The 20,499-nt window shown below is 35.3% G+C and overlaps 2 long non-coding RNA genes and 1 pseudogene across 2 annotated transcripts; 1 reads left to right on the top strand and 2 right to left on the bottom strand.

Annotated features, from left to right (window-relative positions):
* Positions 1-520: 520 nt before the first annotated feature.
* LOC143599089 (uncharacterized) lies at positions 521-958 on the bottom strand. Its single transcript, XR_013147235.1, has 3 exons — positions 933-958; positions 755-822; positions 521-685 (listed from the first exon to the last, which is right to left on the bottom strand). It is a non-coding gene; the product is annotated as an uncharacterized LOC143599089 (long non-coding RNA).
* An 8,459-nt stretch (positions 959-9,417) lies between these two features.
* LOC143599090 (protein SENSITIVE TO PROTON RHIZOTOXICITY 2 pseudogene) lies at positions 9,418-10,700 on the top strand (annotated as a pseudogene).
* An 8,221-nt stretch (positions 10,701-18,921) lies between these two features.
* LOC143599091 (uncharacterized) lies at positions 18,922-19,359 on the bottom strand. Its single transcript, XR_013147236.1, has 3 exons — positions 19,334-19,359; positions 19,156-19,223; positions 18,922-19,086 (listed from the first exon to the last, which is right to left on the bottom strand). It is a non-coding gene; the product is annotated as an uncharacterized LOC143599091 (long non-coding RNA).
* Between the last annotated feature and the right edge of the window lie 1,140 nt (positions 19,360-20,499).

The following is a 20,499-nucleotide window of genomic DNA, read 5'->3' on the forward strand; positions in this document are numbered from 1 at the left end:
ATCAACCTAATAAATGATCAAAAAATTAAATTAAACTTTGCTACTATTTCTAATCATCTTGCTATTAATATATAAAAAATATCACCTCTTTAATTCTTGGTCGCATGAAATCGCCTTCTAAGTATTCGAAAACAAGACTCCCTTGCGATCCCCATCTGTCGAAAAGCACAACTCAAATCCGTAAATTCGGTATTCGTTTAACTTAAGTAAAATTTAAAAGGAAAAAATAATGTTAAAAACTCACTCCACATCATTTGGAATAATCCCAAGTTTCTTCCTAATGGCACCATTCATCAAGATACCAAGATCACCATTTTCACTAGGAGAAGTCTTTAATGAATCAAGATATCTTAAATACCTCTTCCTCGAGGTCATTCTCGTTGCTTCTGTTGCTGCCATCGACACTGGATCCATCCCCGAATCCAACAAAAAGTTGTAGAAATCCTACAATTAATACAAAAGGTTGTTTCATTAAAGAAAATGTTTAAAAAAAAGCATAAATGTTATGTGTTTAAACATATAGTCTTATAAAAATATGTTACTTGTTATATTGTCAATGTAGTAAAATAATAAACATACAACTCTGTTGCTATGGTATTCAATCACATTTTCAAGATCACCCCATGTCTCCGTAGCATCTTGTAATTTCCCGTTCGCTATTTGCAGCTTGATTTTCTCAACAAGGCTGTTTCATGGCACGGGCTTGTTAGATAGAATAAAACCCGACAAGATCTAAAGCAATAATGGTACCAACCTGTTTGATTCATTTAGACCGTTGTCGTCTATCCTTGAAACATCCTTCAGAAATGGACCCCAAGAAGTCTTATTGTTACAAATTTAAAGGATTAAGAAATATTTTTCATGTTTGATATGTTTAAAAGTGTCATTTTTGTTGGATGAAAAGATAACAAAATTAAATGAAACAAAATTACCACAAAGTCTTCAGGTGAAATCCAGCTATCTCCTAGAGCAACTCCTAAACATAAAACCAAATCAAAACATATTACTATGTGTTTTTTTTTTACCATAATTTATGCAAATTAAAGAAAAACATAATAATTTTCAAGAATGAATAATTTTGTGCAAGAAAGATGGTTTGTCAATTGATTAATCAATCAAAAATCTATAAATGTTGGAATCTTTTTTGGAAAAATTTAAATAATATGATGAATGTGTAAATCTCCAAGATTGAGCTTTAATCTTTGATCAAAATTTTAAAAGATGGAATCTTTTGGGGAAAGTTTTTAAATAATATGATGAATGTATATATCTCCAAAAAATGAGCTTTAATCTTTTTTCATAATTTTAAAAAAGATGGTGATCTATTTGGGAAAATCTTAAATAATATTTTGAATGTGTATACCTCCAAGAATGAGCTTTAATCTTTGATCAAAGTTTAAAAAAATGGAATCTTTTGGTGAAAATTTTAAATAATATGATAAATATGTAAATCTCCAATATTGATCTTTAATCTTTGATAAAAAAAAAATTAAAAAGATGGAACTTTTTAGGAAACTTTTTAATTTAAAAAAAAATAGAATCTTTTTGTGAAAATTTTAAATAATATGATGAATATGTAAATCTCCAAGATTGATCTTTAATCTTTGATAAAAAAAAATTAAAAAGATGGAACTTTTTAGGAAAAATTTTAAATAATATGATCAATGTTTATATCTCAAAAAATAAGCTTTAATTTTCTATCAAGATTTTAAAATAAATATGGATCTTTTTTGGAAAAATCTTAAAACAATATTATGAATGTGTATGCCTCCAAGAATGAGCTTTAATCTTTAAATTCTAAATTACATAGTAAATGTACCTCCAAGTATAAGTTTTAATTTTTTATATTTAATGGCTTTGAGAACAGAAAGTCCAAGAGTAACTGCATATTTGCCACCATATGATTCTGCTACTATATAAAGAGGACTCTTTTGTAAGGTTTTATCTTTGTTGAATATTGCAATCAACAATGTGGTTAAATCTGTTGCTGCTTCTTCATCAGTTTTCACATACATCCCATTATCCTCAACATAACTGAATCCGGTCCCAACTGGATTATCCTGTTTCCGTAACATCCCGCGAAAAATTATCAAAATAATATAAATAAAATAAAAATGAAACACACTATAATGATGCTACAATATTTTTAAATGTTACATACCACAAATAAAAGATCTGCTTTTTTGAGCCATGTAGTTTCTGGGCTTTAAGGAAGAGTCCAGTGGGCCTACTTCTTCAAAATTCCCAATCCCAACTCCTGAACCACCCTACATTTATGTGAGAACAAAGCGGTTACCTGTTCATTCGAAAAACGGTTAATTTAATAACCGGTCAGTGTTCAATGGTCAATTAACCGGTTAGACCAGTTAATCAAATCGGATACTAACTGATTTTAAGCAAAAAACCCTAACCAATATAACCGGTTTCGGGTATAACTGACCGGTAAATAACTGGAAAAAAAACGGTTTAATAAAAATATTTAAAAAACCTAAAATTGGTTTCGTTTATCCGGTTTCTGGCCCAAAATGTATAACCGGTTACTAACCGCCGGTTTTTTACGAGTAGAAACCGGTTAGGGGGACCAGTTACTAGCCGGTTAGAAACCGGTCACTAACCGATTAACGGTTTGGATGTGCATTTCTATGTGAAATCAACTAGTTTGGGCTGTTTTGGACTTCAAATTAAAATTTATTGGATGTTTTCGTCAAACACCCGAACCAAATTGACCATTTATAAAACGGTCCGTTATTACCTGTATCCATTTTTATCAAAACTCGTTATGATCAGAACGAAAAAAGACCATTTTTAAGACGTAGGTTATGAGTTATGACACGTTACCTAGACCCGACTGTTTTTCTAGGCATGATTTAAAGAATAGAAAGGTTCAATTTGCATAAACACATATACTTACTGGTCCACCTTGCAACCAAAGAATTATAGGCCAAGGATTGTTTGGAGCTGTCGCGATACTCGGAATGAATTTTGATTTTTCTGCGAAAGACTCTGGGCGATATGGTTTGGAAAAATCATATTCAGCATTGCTATGATATTCCGCATGGCGGACAACTGGGCTCGGATAGCTAGTTCCTCCGTACGAAGGAAGGCGGGTATCCCCACTATAAAAACTACCATCCGGACGATAAGATGAGTCGTACTCGTCCAGTTCGTCCTCATAGGATTGTACCCGCATATCTATGCGGGGACGAGGACGCAACCTTCGGATGTCGCTCATGTTCCGCTCATGTGGCAAACTGTACTGGATGTGACTTCCCTTTATAGGAGGAGAAATAGATCTCCTGGGAGGCTCATCATACGTCAGGGTACAGCCATGAAAACGCTCATTCCGGACCCGACGCTCATACTCTGTTTTCAAACTTTCTTGTTGAATACGAAGCCACTCGTCAGGAGACAAGGTTTCTTCAGTCCTGGGGTTATGATGGTGGGCTCTCCTTGGATTAGAGTCACCGGAATCTTCTTCCAAACCTATCTCCGACTGAGTTCGATGGACTTCTCTTGGAACACGCTATAGATTCCTTATATTAGAACCTCCTGGGACTGTGACGTACCCCAAGTCAGTAGCTGGTGTGACAATATTTCCGGTGTCTATCGGAGTGACACGTTCTTGTTGAGCAAACAACCCCCGAGCCGTCGAACCACCCAAGGAAAGGATTCCTGGGTTGACAGTGTCGGTTCTTGCGGTAGGGGTCGAAATTTGAGCAAACACAGACGTCGCTCCTTCACGTGTTTCAAGGTTGAGATCACGCGGAGGTTGTGCTTGATTCTCCGCGGCCCTTTAGGTAACTGACTCATATCGTAAAGAGAACGGAAAATTTTTTAGCTGTTCTTAACAAAAGCACGGATGGCGCCAATGAAGAAACACGGATCTACTCCCCACTAATGGGTCCTAGATCCAATGAGTCCACAAGGTAGGATGCGGTTACTGCCAACACGATATGAATACAATTCCTAAAGTCCAGTGACGTGAATCCTGCAAAACAGAACACCGTGAGCTCGTTACGGGAAGGACAAGAGGGGGGGTCTTCCCGTAACCACCCTCCGGCATGAGAATAAGTACCGTTCTTACGAAGAGATAAAGTACTTAAGTAAATTGAGAGAGTATAGTGATGGTGAATGGATACCTCATGATGATTGAGAGGGTATTTATAGCCGAAGGATGTGGGGAAGTGATTGGGCCAGCTGTCCTTTTAGAAGATGCCTGCATAACCGTCTGGACGCGTGTCCTTATGTGATAGTTTTAGCTTATACGTTGCATGTGCATGTATATCAACCTGGACACGTGTCGCTCTATTATTGGTTAACGGGGTAATATTGGCCATGTGCACGGTTATAACGACCTTGTCACGTGTCATTAGCTAATTGGCCAATAGATCACGCATTGCCCAAGAAAGCATCTTGGCGATTCTTCTAGAAGGTAATTGGTTGCTAACAACTGTCCCGGAGCATTACCTCGTAGTTATTTACGCGGAAGGATATTCCTTCTTGCGGATGACTTTCGAGGGTGCTGTGATGCTTCCGCATGTGCTATGAGGGTGTTTCTTCCTCAGATGACTATGCGGATGGTTTATATGTCCCGCATGTGCCTTATGAGGTGCCTCAGATGACTATTTGGATTTTTACGGCTTGCAAGTTATTCTTTTCCCTTTTTTATAATATCAGAAATAAAGATAATGATAAAACTTATAGATCATATCTTAAGATATTTTCTAAGTTCGCTATATTAGGTATCAGTTTCTCTCACTCCAAACATTAGATGTTGGTCATGAACTCGTGATCGAGAATGTTGACTTTGGGAATTGGGATCATTTTATTACATTTATTTGAGTGTAATTTTAGTTTTTAGCAAATAAAAAAAGGGGAAAAGGAAAGAAAATATGTGATACAAGAACGTGTGTACCATGACGTCACTTAGCAACTCCAATAGATAATAGTTTTCTACTTAAACATTAGGCTATGCGCAGTGGAGAGGCTATAAATTGAGCGAACTGTTATACGTGACGTCCAGTCAACAAATGGTAGGAATTCGTTTTTGAGATGTAATGGTGCTGTAGGCTAATATATATATATACACCACACACAAACATATATAATAATAATATAAATATATATACATACATACATACAATACTAACACAACACACACACATTCACCGTCAACAAAAGGTTCTCGCCCCCCCCCCATTTCGCCCCCGTTTCGCCAGGGGGGGGGGTCGGTGTTCTCACCCCTCTCGCCCTCTCATCGCCTGGAAATTTCGCCCATTACAGATAGTGGATAGTCTTATGGGATTGTATGGTAATTAGGCCTGTAAACGAACCGAACGTTCGGTGAACTGTTCGTGAATTGTTCGGCGGGATGTTCGTTTATTTAATAAATGGACGAACATGAACAAAAAGTCTGTGTTCGTTTAATTAAACGAACGAACATGAACACATGTTCCGTTCGTTCATTTATGTTCATGAACGTTCGTTTATGTCTGTTTATTTATGTTTGTTTATGTATTAATAAACAATAATTAAATATTATTTGGATGAGTCATCTACTTAAAGTTTATATTTGTAAATTTGTGGTCATTTAAGTGTTTTCATTTATGTTCGTATATGTTTGTTTGTGTTCATATATGTTCATTTATCTTTGTTCAGTTATATTAGTTTGGATTAAAAAAAACAGATATAAACGAACACAAATGTTCATTTTTTAAAAAACGAGCATGAACATAAATATTTGTTCGATTAAGTGTTCGTGTTCGTTCAATTCGTTTACATGCTTTCATTATTCACATTGACGAATGCATCGGTCTTAATCTCTAGGCTTTGCCGATTTTATTTGTGTTCGTTTGTGTTCGTTAACCGTTCGTGAACACATTAATTTCCTTAATGAACGAACACGAACATAAAATCTCGTTCGGTTAGTGTTTGTGAACCGTTCGTGAACACATTATTTCCTTAACGAACGAACACGAACAAGGCCTTGTTCGTGTTCGCTCGGTTCGATTACAACCCTAATGGTAATGGTTCATCATGTCTTTATAGTTAATAGGTTACCTAAAATCTGAATCTTTAAGATGTAATCATAAAGAGATTTTGTGTTAACATTAAACAATATTACAACAATATTTTCATATCCCTAGAATTTTAAATGCCGTTAAAACAACACTAGAATTTAAAACAATTATATAAATACTAGTTTTTATCCCCCGTATTACGGGGGTTGTTTTATATTATTTGTTTATTTTTTGAAAATTTATTTTTTTTATCGTATGAAAGATAATATAATATACTTATGATTTGATGATAAATTGTTTCACAAATATAAGGGATGTTATAGTCCGATTTAAAAGCTATATGGGTTTGATGAGACCCAAGATCCGTTTATTTTTTTACTATAAAATTGTTTTTTAATTATAAATAATATATATCTTTTTTTTTAAAATAAATCAGATATTAATTTTTAGCATCTCCCTATTTATAAGATTTTTCTATCAAATATTTGGTGAGATTAGTTTTTAATTTAATATATGGGTTTTATGTGACCCATACCCGTGAATTTGGGTCAAATGCATGAGAAGTCTTCATTTAAAAATCAACAAATCTGGTGACTCTAAAAAAAGGGAGCGACCACATCACGACACGTATGATTTTTATGGTTTCGTTTATATATGTTATATAAATTATTTTAGTTAGTTGTTTGCTTCGTAATTACTAATATCTGATTGATCTTTTTTTATATAAATTATATGTACCCAAAGGAAAGTATTACGGGGGTTGTTTTATATTGTTTGTTTTAATATTTATTTTTTTTTTAATTTATATTTTTTTTATTGTATGAAAGTTAATAATATACTTATGGTTTGATAATAAATTGTTTCACAAATAAATGAGATTTTATAACCCGGTTTAAAAGCTATATAGTTTTGATGAGACCCAAGACCCGTTTATTTTTTTACTATGAAATTGGTTTTTTAATTATAAATAATATTTATGAAAGTTAATAATATACTTATTGTTTGATGAGACCCAAGACCCGTTTATTTTTTTTACTATCAAATTGGTTTTTTAATTTAAATAATATATATATTTTTTAAAATAAATAAGATATTATTTTTTCTTATATCCTATTTTATAGGATTTTTACATAAATAATTTGGTGAGAATAATTTTTAATTTAATGAGTGTTATAACCCGTTTAAGGAATATCTGGGTTTGGTAAGACCAATACCCATGAATTCGGGTCAAATGCATGAGAAGCCTCCATTTAAAAATCAAGCAAATCTGGTGACTCCAAAAAAAGGGGGGAGCGACCACATCACGACACGTAGGATTTTTATGTTTTCGTTTATATATATTATAGATTTCTATAATATATTATATATGTATTTATGTAATATCTTAATTTATTAGAATATATTAGAAATCACTTTCTTATGTAAAAATTTAACATGGATTTTATATGATTAAACTACTTCGTGTGTATTAGTTTGTGTCATATATGAGTACATGACTAGTTGCTTAGTTGTATTTTATATTTTAATATTCATAAAATTTTCAATTTTAGATGGTAGTTTATTGTAATATTAAGAAAAAGAATTCAATTTACAATTCAAGTTATGACTAATCAGTTGATAATAATATATACTGACAACTTTATTAATTATACTTTCGTTACCAAATATAATCACGCTATAACAAAAAAGTAACTTTCTGTGACTGTAACTTTCGTTCATTTATTTCGAATCAATTTACTACATTCTAACTGAAATAAAAAAATATCGATCAATTATTTATTACACGTAAACGAAGTTATTTCTCTACTAGATTATAAATGTCCTTGCAACATAAATGAAAATTAAGGCTGCCATCATCAATCACAACCACAGAGTCACGGTTTAAATTAGGGATGTATTATTTATACAATATTTATAGAGTGTACGTAGAAGATAATATGTGTATTAAAAGGGTGTGTGAATAACCATTGTCTTTAATTATTAAAAACCAATTTAGGACTTTTTCTTTTACTCTTTCATACTGTTTATTAGTTGAAATTACTAATAGAAATATTTTATAAAATAATATTTTAAGTGTCCTATTAAGCATGAATACAACAATAAACAAATACATGTATCCAACTACCAATAATTTGGATTAAATAAGTAGTTAGTTATATATGTCTGTTTTGTCCAATTCCAGTTCCAATTTTTCAAGAGTTAATGGCCATTTTCATCCCTGTGGTTTGCTACTTTCGCCACTTCAGTCCAAAATTTATATTTTTGTCAATTTAGTCCTCATAGTTTTAAATATTAGCCAATTACGTCATATCCGTCTAACGGCATCCAGATATGCCGTTAGTTTAAGGGTATTTTTGTCTTTCTCCTTTTTATTTTGAGTTATTGGTCATTTTCGTCCCTGTGGTTTGATACTTTTGCCAATTCAGTCCAAAGTTTGAAATTTTGTCAATTTAAGTCAGTTTTTTTTCTATAACCCTAGAGAGCATTATTCAAGCCCAAAACAAGTCTGCATTTACTCTGTCGACAACAGTAATCATACCCCCTTCTCTCGTATTTAGTTTCTAGACGGTTCCTAAACTCTCCCCCATGGTGGAATTCAATGGTAAAGCGGTCAAAGCAATTCCGTGAAACTGAATTGTACCGAAAAAACTAAAAATAGTTTCTTTGATGAATGCATAAAATTTAGGGTTTAGAGATTAACATATTATAACGAAAATCTGGGTCGTAATCAACTATTATACATTAATCAACAAAACAATTTTTAGTTTTTTTTGTATAATTCGGTTTCAGGGAATTACCTTAACCACTTTACCATTGAATTCCACCATGGAGAAGATTTTAGGAAATGTCTAGACACTAATTATAAGGGGGGAGGGGTATGATTACTGTTGTCAACAGAGTAAATGCATACCAGTATTTGAGGTTGCTCGATGGTTTTTGGCTTGAATTATGCTCTTTAGGGTTATAAACAAAAAATATAAAAAATATAAAAAACTGAATTAAACTGAACATTAAATTGACAAATTTTCAAACTTTGGACTGAATTGGCAAAGATATCAAACCACTGAGACTAAAATGACCATTAACTCAAAATTAAAAGGAGAAAGACAAAAATACCCTTAAACTAACGGCATAGCTGGATGCCGTTAGACGGATGGGACGTAATTGGCTAATATTTAAAACTATGAGGACTAAATTGACAAAATTAAAAATTTTGGACTGAAGTGGCGAAAGTAGCAAACCACAGGAAAGAAAATGGCCATTAACTCATTTTTTAAACTCAAAACTATCCACAAAACACTGTTAACAAATAAAGAAAATAAATAATAAGAATATGTGACGTATGTGGTTTATGGTGTTACCTGTGGAAGGTGGCAAGTAGTGATGGTTTTAACTCACCTCAAAAGTTGACTTTCCACTTTTCAACTCTATAATATTTAACAAGTTAACATTTATATATTTCACTTATATAAACTTCCTTATATACACCCCACAGAACAAAAACATTCACAAAACCACTTCAATGGCTGCTGAATCTAACTATTGTTTCACAAACACATACGAGGATGTTCTAGCTTCATCCCTCCAATCAACAACAAATGAATCCATTGTCTTTAACCTATCCATCCTTGAACAAAAAGCACAACATGTTCACTCCTCAGCCGCCATGTTCTTCGCTCAATCACAAACTCAATCAATGGTTTCTAGCTCAACATCTGTTAGCATGGAGAATATTGCGAGTTTGCTTCAAGAAATCATTGTGATCGCGTCTAATGTCATGTTCACTTGCCAAAACACTGGCCCTGGGGTTAACCATGTTAATACCACTAACAACCATGACAACACGCTTGAGTTTGACCAATTGACTCGATCAAACATGATGTTTGAGTGGTCAGGTGGTGGTGGTGGCGGTGAGAATAGTTTTGGTAGTGTAACGTATAACACAAGAAACAAAGATAGTGGTTCAAATGAGCGAAAACAGTTTCAGATTGAAAGAGATAGACACATGGGAATAGGAATAGAGCCAGAGTCAGGGTCAGGGTCAGGACAAAGATTGTCTCCAAAAAGTTATGACATCATAGAAATGGATGTGGCCGATTTGCTTGCGAAGTACACACACTATTGTCAAGTATGTGGTAAAGGGTTCAAACGAGATGCGAATCTAAGGATGCACATGAGGGCACATGGGGACGAGTACAAGTCCACCGCAGCTCTAGCCAACCCCGTTACATCAAATGGTTCTATGACAACAAAAGTAGCTAAAAAGTACTCTTGCCCACAAGAAGGGTGTAGATGGAATCGTAAGCACGCAAAATTTCAACCGTTGAAGTCCATGATTTGCATGAAGAATCACTACAAAAGAAGTCATTGCCCAAAGATGTACTCGTGCAAAAGGTGTCATCAAAAGCAGTTTTCTGTACTTTCGGATTTACGAACACACGAGAAGCACTGTGGGGATGTAAAATGGCGATGTTCATGTGGCACGACATTTTCAAGGAAAGATAAGCTCATGGGTCATGTTGGCTTGTTCATCGGGCATGCACCGGTTAATGAATCGAGTCCTTTGATTAATAATCACTGAAATTAGGAAGGTGAGTTGGTCTTTTATAGGGTTATTTGATTTTAAATATCTCAATTTTCACCTACTGGCCTGGATTAATCCCAATTTAGGAAATGTTTAAAAAAAATCCCAACTTTGAACGTATTTTCCTCCAACAATCACATACTACCTGAAAAGTAACTCCGTTAGCTTTTTGATGACGTGAAAAATACGTTCAAAGTTATAAAACTTTTCCTAAGTTAGAATAAATCATGACGAATAGGTGAAAATTTGGATTAGTAAAATTCAATTAACTTTTTTTATAACTTTTAATATGGTCAATATGTGTATTTTTGATAGGAAGATGATTTGTATACAACAAAAGTTATTGGACATATATAGACAACCTACGACATGTGCTATATAAGTTTGTTGTATGCCAATCACCTACCTTTGTGATAATGTATGAACAAGTAAGCTCCTTGGTTGTTCTAAATTCTTTTGACTTTTTCTTTATTGGAAGATGACATTAACGTTGATGGGAAGTTGTTATTTTCTTGAACATAATTAATTAATGGATAAACTTGTTTTAAGTAAATTATTGAATGGTGACTTAGTCAGTTAATCAGTCATGTATATTTTAAAACGAAGCTCGTTAAACATGCAATCCTAAATTTTCATCTTATTCTTAGATATGGTGTTTTTGTCTTACAGCTTGAAAAATTAATAATATTATTGATATGACAATTGAATGAGAGTGCAACACGTAAAATGAGACGCGTGCTCACATGATCATGCGTCTTTTTAAGCTTTTTGGACAAATTTTAATGAACAGTTGAAATATTTCCTCATTTATATTTTCGTGACTTCATGAATGACGATTGTTCCCTTCTTTTCATTTAATAGTGAAAGACTTAAATTTTGTTAAGTTAGTTACTATTATTATTTATGATTTCCTTTCAATGACAAAGATCAAAGTGTGAGGATGAGTTTTGTGTATTTAGAGATTAGAAATTAAGGTCTATTTATATATTAATAATACTGGGATCCCTAATATGAATTGAATGAGTCATGCCTTAGGGTTGGTGATGTGTATTTAGATGTGTTGTGATTTTTATTCATGTCATGGCTCCTTTTAGTGTTACGGATGTTGGTTAGCCCTTTAATGATAAGGAGAAGGATACCAATCATGAGTAGTGTAGATTTAGCCGTTGGCATTTAGCCCTTTATTGATAATGAGAAGAATACCAATCATGAGTAGTGTAGATTTAGCCGTTGGCATTTAGCCCTTTATTGATAATGAGAAGAATACCAATCATAAGTGGTGTCTATTTAGCCGCACATGTATTTAGGTGTCGCAATTTCCTATATGACACTAACATGATATAAAAACAATCAAATCTTAGATTGGCATATATGTAATTTAATAAATGAGTTGTGCTCGGATTAAAATGTTTAATTAAAAAAAATCTTGTTTTAGTTTAAGTTGATATGTTTCACATTTTTTATTAAACATGCCGGCCCGCTAAACTCATTTTATCCATTTTTTTACAACCTACCAAGTCGTAGTCACTAGGGATGGGATCGTATCGTACTAACATATACTGAAAACAAAACTGAGTGAAAGTATAAACCCAAATTGTACCGATTGTATCTGTTTAGTACTAATATAACTGAAAATAACAAAAACGAAACTATGAAATGTGAACACCGGTACCGTTAGGTGACGATCGGTCGGTATCATTATGGTACAATACCAGGATGGTATGCGTACTCTTGAAAGAAATGATCATCCTTGATTAACACATTCACATCTTGGTTACCATCCACCAACTCATCTAGTTGTTTCTCATGTTTAAAAAAATGGCTTAAAGATCACATTTGGATTACATGATTTTAAGAGTGTCCGTGTTAGACCCAACGTAGTGGGGCGCTATAAAGGAAGAAAAAGCCCCATAGTGCCTGGAACCACCTCCCCGGGCGTTATGGGGGCGCTTTGGGGCAAAAAAATGGCTTGGGCGCTTTGTACACAGCACCATGTTGTAGAAGAAGGTGGGGCCATGTTTTTCTAGCCAATGAAGGAGAAGGTGATGGTGCTTTGGGGTGCCACCATTACACATGGTCTTAAGGGTTGATGTTTTTACACGATCAGACGAACAAAAATACTAGATTGTATTCAGTTTAACCAATTTAATCTATCAACACCACATGATTCACAACCTACATACCTATTATGTATTCTTTTTATTTTTCTTGAAAAGTTACATAACAAAAGGGTTAGAGCCTTAGAGGCCACACTCTAATATTATTATACAACATGAGAGAATATTATAATACATATTTTCAAATGCATATAAGGTTAAAAATTATATGTTGTATGACAAACATACCGACATTTGTGTCAAGGATCTTTAAGCAATCATTATTGGTCAAAAGATGCTTCCTTAAGGCGTTAATCATGCCTCATAAGCTTGAAGAATAGAATACTCACTTAGCCTTTAGCTTTTAACTTTTAAGATTGTCGAAGCATGAGATGAATCTGACCTGATTCATGACGATGTTTCCACGGATTTTCGAGATGAACGAACCACGTCTTGATCTTCATCTCCAGTTGCTTGAGACCTGCAATGGTTTTTCGGGGGTGTGGAGGTGACTGCTAAGAAATTCTGAGGATCTCTTGTTTACAGACACAAAAAAGTGGTGGTGGCTCTTATTGAGCATGACCCTTTAATAAGGAGGTGGAGACCTCCTTATATAGAGAGTCTCATGGCCACCATCATGGTACCCTAATGGGCCTAGCCCAGTTAGGGTTACCTTCACAAAACCCCCTCAGCCCAATAACATTGTATTAGTCCATATAATAAAATAAGCCAAACATAATAAATTTTGGGTCGTAAAACCGGGTTTAGTACCATACCCCTACAAGCCCCCCAAGTCCAGCGTTGCTCCTGGGCGCGCAAGCGTCTAGGTGGAGCGCTAGACTTTATGAGGTGTGTTAGGTCATGGGGCGGTTTTTTCCCTTTTCTTTGGCCTTGTCTTTATTGTCTTTGAGTTTTGGGAGGTTTTCCTCATGATGGTGACATGTTGCGGTCCTTATGATAATGATGGTGCCCTGTCATAAATAAGATATAGCACGCATCATAGTGGCGCGAGGCCTGATAAAAGATGGAGCGCGCATCTAGATAATAATGAAACATACCTTGCGCGCGAGGCAGCTTACGAGTTATGAGAATAATAAAGCCTGCGCGCGAGGCGACTTACGGATCTATGAGAATAATAAAGCCTGCGCGCGAGGCGACTTACGGAACTATAAGAATAATAAAGCCTGCGCGTAAGGCGACTTACGAGCTATAAGAATAATAAAAACTGCGCGCGTGGCGACTTACGAGTTATAAGAATAATAAAGCCTGCGCGTGAGGCGACTTACGAGCTATAATAATAATGAAGCTTGCGCTCGAGGCGACTTATGAGCTGTAAGAATAATAAAGCTTGCGCGTGAGGCGACTTACGAGCTATAAGAATAATGAAGCTTGCGCGAGTTGCGGCTTACGAGCTATAATAATAATAAAGCCTGCGCGTGAGGCGACTTACGGGCTGTAATAATAATAAAGCCTGCGCGTGAGGCGACTTACGGGCTGTAATAATAATGGAGCTTGCGCGAGTTGCGGCTTACGGGCTATAAGAATAATAAAGCCTGCGCGTGAGGCGACTTACGAGCTATAAGAATAATAAGGCTTGCGCGAGTTGCGGCTTACGAGCTATAATAATAATGAAGCTTGCGCGAGTTGCGGCTTACGAGCTATAATAATAATAAAGCCTGCGCGTGAGGCGACTTACGGGCTGTAACAATAATGGAGCTTGCGCGAGTTGCGGCTTACGAGCTATAAGAATAATAAAGCCTGCGCGTGAGGCGACTTACGAGCTATAAGAATAATAAGGCTTGCGCGAGTTGCGGCTTACGAGCTATAATAATAATGAAGCTTGCGCGAGTTGCGGCTTACGAGCTATAATAATAATAAAGCCTGCGCGTGAGGCGACTTACGGGCTGTAATAATAATGGAGCTTGCGCGAGTTGCGGCTTACGAGCTATAAGAATAATAAAGCCTGCGTGTGAGGCGACTTACGAGCTATAAGAATAATAAGGCTTGCGCGAGTTGCGGCTTACGAGCTATAATAATAATGAAGCTTGTGCGAGTTGCGGCTTACGAGCTATAATAATAATAAAGTCTGCGCGTGAGGCGACTTACGGGCTGTAATAATAATGGAGCTTGCACGAGTTGCGGCTTACGAGCTATAAGAATAATGAAGCTTGCGCGTGCGCGTAGACTTTATGTCCCGCGCCACGCGCAGATGTTGCGTGCGCGTGCGCATAGGCTCTGGCTTTGTGTTAGGCGCACGCGCAGATGTTGCATGCGCGTGCGCGTAGACTTGATGTCTCGCGCCACGCGCAGTTGTTGCGTGCACGTGCGCGTAGACTTTGTGTCATGCGCCATGCGCGGATGTTGCGTGCGCGTGCTCGTAGACTGTGATATGTGAGAGCATGTGATGCGTGAGCATATGTAATATACGTGAGCATATGTGATGCGTGAGCATATGTGATGCGTGAGCATATGTGGTGCATGAGCATGTGATATGCGACTGCGCTCAAGCATCATGGTGGTGTGCATGTTGAACGGAGCGGAGCCGCGTTTGGTCTTGTATTCGGCGCGTAGCCATATGGGATATTATGAGGATTCCCAACCTTAAACTATGGCGTGTAGCCATATGGGATATTATGAGGATTCCCAACCTTTAAGTATGGCGCGTAGCCATATGGGATATTATGAGGATTCCCAACCTTTAAGTATGGCGCGTAGCCATATGGGATATTATGAGGATTCCCAACCTTTAAGTTTGGCGTGTAGCCATATGGGATATTATGAGGATTCCCAACCTTTAAGCATGGCGCGTGGCCATATGGGATATTATGAGGATTCCCAACCTTTAAGCATGGCGCGTGGCCATATGGGATATTATGAGGATTCCCAACCTTTAAGTTTGGCGCGTGAGGCCTGATGCGCGCATGCACGGCGATGGAGTGGTGACTCGCGAGTGCGCGTGCATGGCGGAGGTCTCTTGCGCAAAACCCACATGGTGGTTTCCGCGGTGGTTTCCACGGGCGCTCACGCATGTCGGCGGAATGGTGACCCGCTGGCGAGCATGCGTGACGACAGTCTTCTGCGCAACACCCACATGGTGGAGGTCTTTTGCGCGAAACCCACGTGGTGGTTCCCGCGGCGGCACATGCACGGCTGCGGAATGAGAATCCGCGGGCGCGCGTACATGGCGGCGGAAGTCTGGTAATTTTTGGATCTGCAATTTAAGAGTTAGACCTGCAATTTTAAACCTAAAATCCAGGTCTGTAATCTAGATCTAGATCTGTAAATCAGATCTGGATAGATCTGAAGCTCGGAGCAGATTTAAAACCATCACAGATCCGGAGACTTGATCATTCGAGTCCGGCAGTTTCTTTTCGCACAGATCTGGAAGCCTCTTTTAGATCTATGGATCTTTTTGAGCTTTAATAGAACAAGCCTTGAAGCCTTTTTCTGTAAACTTCCAGATCTGGGTTTTTCCTGGGAGAGATCTGACAGCCGAGATGAAGATCGAAGGGTAGTTCGTTGCCGTCCCACGGATGGCGTCAATGTCGAAGCATGAGATGAATCTGACCTGATTCATGACGATGTTTCCACGGATTTTCGAGATGAACGAACCACGTCTTGATCTTCATCTCCAGTTGCTTGAGACCTGCAATGGTTTTTCGGGGGTGTGGAGGTGACTGCTAAGAAATCCTGAGGATCTCTTGTTTACAGACACAAAAAAGTGGTGGTGGCTCTTATTGAGCAAGACCCTTTAATAAGGAGGTGGAGACCTCCTTATATAGAGAGTCTCATGGCCACCATCATGGTACCCTAATGGGCCTAGCCCAGTTAGGGTTACCTCCACAAAACCCCCTCAGCCCAATAACATTGTATTAGTCCATATAATAAAATAAGCCAAACATAATAAATTTAGGGTCGTAAAACCGGGTTTAGTACCATACCCCTACAAAGATATATATGAATGGTTCCATGACGTTGAGCTTTAATATACTCTTTGTTTATTGAGTAAATGTTGTGCTTCTCATGATGCTAAATGTGTGGGTTTCTAGCATGGTTTATGGATTATATTCTTGATGAAGCTTATAGTTGTACATAAAAGTTATTTGTTATACATAGTGCAACACCTTTTATACGTAAAGCTCTCGCGTCGCGCTAGCCTTTTAGTGTTGGCTTTGAGAGGGCGACGGTTCCAGGCTTGAAATATTTTTACTTTTATGAAAGAAAAAATATATATATTATTTATATTAAAACTCAATTACCCAATTCATTTAAGTCTATTTTTATATAAAAAAAAATTGTCCAACCCAAATATAATTTGTTCTCGCCTTCGATCTAAAAAATTTTAACGATTTTTTAACGATTTTCGGAGACAGCCTTGGTCTTTTGGAACTTAAATGTCTCACCAAGGTTGCTACTTACTCCTACTTATTTACAAGACCATCTTCATTGTATGTATGCATGCGTCTATTGGTGAATTTAGCGTTATCGGGGCTATTTTTAGTAATCAAGGTTTACTTGTAGACCAAATGATGATCCTTTGTGTTTTTGTTTAGTAGTGTAATTTAACATGTTTTCAATTTTTTATGCGTAGTGTAAATTTACCCGTTTTCGTCTGATAAATTGTAGAGTGTTGCTACTATCGAAATTATGCATATCATCGCTCACACGTTCATGAAGTTTGTGAGATGTTTATAGGATTGTAAAGGAAAACATTGAGGATGCTGAAACTAATGTAAATATAAGTTACAATGATACCTTTCATGTTGACTAAGACTACAAATAGTGAAACATTAATGGAGTATATAAATGTATCATAACCGAATATGTTTAATAATGTAAAGATTAAAAATGTTTAAGGTGACAACTTCAAGCTTCATGAAAGGATTATGTAAATCACTATGAATGTGAAATATGTGTTGAGTGCCATTATATATGCACTTTTACATAGCATATTGGTTTCTCATATAATTATTTAAATTTGTATGCATGATGAATGTTTTTGTGTCTCTTTGTTTATTGTTTTCGACGTTCATCTCTTCGCGTCCTCGTACTTTGTAGGCACATGAGACCGAGTGAAGTTACCCACCATTTCCAGTGCCACACATGGTTGATTTACCGGTACCTGCAAATCATAGTATTAAAAAAATGTGTTTTTAAAAATTTCTTTAAAATATAAGTACAACGTCTAATCAGTTCACAAACGAATCAAAAAACAATAAATTCTTACGAGCATTATAAGAGATAAACGGAGTGTGAATGTAAAACTTACAAAGTGACCGGCTTCAAGAATCCAATAGAAATGTAGACTTTTATAAGATTTGGTGAACCCTTTTGTTTTGTTATCATCTCCACAATACAATGGTGTTCTATCAATGCTCAAGAATGTCTTTAGACCTTCCCACCTTTGTCATAAAAGAATACAAAACACAAGGGTACATTAGTAAGTTTTCAATGGATACATACCATTACCATATATGGGGTATATATGAATTTACTTGACCTTTTTTAGCCATGCTTCAGTTCCTTTGGTTGAACATATTACATCAAGCTACAAAAACACCACCAAAGTGTGAACAATTTATTTTTTTAGTATCTTATCTTATTATTATGAAAATTGCACATCAAGCTAGATATCAAAGAGATAAAGGATCTTACTTGACCATTATATATAATCACCTTAACTCCTTTGTTCAATAGCTCATCAACCTAATAAATGATCAAAAAATTAAATTAAACTTTGCTACTATTTCTAATCATCTTGCTATTAATATATAAAAAATATCACCTCTTTAATTCTTGGTCGCATGAAATCGCCTTCTAAGTATTCGAAAACAAGACTCCCTTGCGATCCCCATCTGTCGAAAAGCACAACTCAAATCCGTAAATTCGGTATTCGTTTAACTTAAGTAAAATTTAAAAGGAAAAAATAATGTTAAAAACTCACTCCACATCATTTGGAATAATCCCAAGTTTCTTCCTAATGGCACCATTCATCAAGATACCAAGATCACCATTTTCACTAGGAGAAGTCTTTAATGAATCAAGATATCTTAAATACCTCTTCCTCGAGGTCATTCTCGTTGCTTCTGTTGCTGCCATCGACACTGGATCCATCCCCGAATCCAACAAAAAGTTGTAGAAATCCTACAATTAATACAAAAGGTTGTTTCATTAAAGAAAATGTTTAAAAAAAAGCATAAATGTTATGTGTTTAAACATATAGTCTTATAAAAATATGTTACTTGTTATATTGTCAATGTAGTAAAATAATAAACATACAACTCTGTTGCTATGGTATTCAATCACATTTTCAAGATCACCCCATGTCTCCGTAGCATCTTGTAATTTCCCGTTCGCTATTTGCAGCTTGATTTTCTCAACAAGGCTGTTTCATGGCACGGGCTTGTTAGATAGAATAAAACCCGACAAGATCTAAAGCAATAATGGTACCAACCTGTTTGATTCATTTAGACCGTTGTCGTCTATCCTTGAAACATCCTTCAGAAATGGACCCCAAGAAGTCTTATTGTTACAAATTTAAAGGATTAAGAAATATTTTTCATGTTTGATATGTTTAAAAGTGTCATTTTTGTTGGATGAAAAGATAACAAAATTAAATGAAACAAAATTACCACAAAGTCTTCAGGTGAAATCCAGCTATCTCCTAGAGCAACTCCTAAACATAAAACCAAATCAAAACATATTACTATGTGTTTTTTTTTTACCATAATTTATGCAAATTAAAGAAAAACATAATAATTTTCAAGAATGAATAATTTTGTGCAAGAAAGATGGTTTGTCAATTGATTAATCAATCAAAAATCTATAAATGTTGGAATCTTTTTTGGAAAAATTTAAATAATATGATGAATGTGTAAATCTCCAAGATTGAGCTTTAATCTTTGATCAAAATTTTAAAAGATGGAATCTTTTGGGGAAAGTTTTTAAATAATATGATGAATGTATATATCTCCAAAAAATGAGCTTTAATCTTTTTTCATAATTTTAAAAAAGATGGTGATCTATTTGGGAAAATCTTAAATAATATTTTGAATGTGTATACCTCCAAGAATGAGCTTTAATCTTTGATCAAAGTTTAAAAAAATGGAATCTTTTGGTGAAAATTTTAAATAATATGATAAATATGTAAATCTCCAAGATTGATCTTTAATCTTTGATAAAAAAAAAAAAAATTAAAAAGATGGAACTTTTTAGGAAACTTTTTAATTTAAAAAAAATAGAATCTTTTTGTGAAAATTTTAAATAATATGATGAATATGTAAATCTCCAAGATTGATCTTTAATCTTTGATAAAAAAAATTAAAAAGATGGAACTTTTTAGGAAAAAATTTAAATAATATGATCAATGTTTATATCTCAAAAAATAAGCTTTAATTTTCTATCAAGATTTTAAAATAAATATGGATCTTTTTTGGAAAAATCTTAAAACAATATTATGAATGTGTATGCCTCCAAGAATGAGCTTTAATCTTTAAATTCTAAATTACATAGTAAATGTACCTCCAAGTATAAGTTTTAATTTTTTATATTTAATGGCTTTGAGAACAGAAAGTCCAAGAGTAACTGCATATTTGCCACCATATGATTCTGCTACTATATAAAGAGGACTCTTTTGTAAGGTTTTATCTTTGTTGAATATTGCAATCAACAATGTGGTTAAATCTGTTGCTGCTTCTTCATCAGTTTTCACATACATCCCATTATCCTCAACATAACTGAATCCAGTCCCAACTGGATTATCCTGTTTGCGTAACACCCCGCGAAAAATTATCAAAAT

This window comes from Bidens hawaiensis, unplaced genomic scaffold, assembly GCF_021521415.1.
Source record: "Bidens hawaiensis isolate Kalapana, Puna unplaced genomic scaffold, B.hawaiensis_p1.1 tig00051476_1, whole genome shotgun sequence".
NCBI classification, from domain to species: Eukaryota; Viridiplantae; Streptophyta; class Magnoliopsida; order Asterales; family Asteraceae; genus Bidens; species Bidens hawaiensis.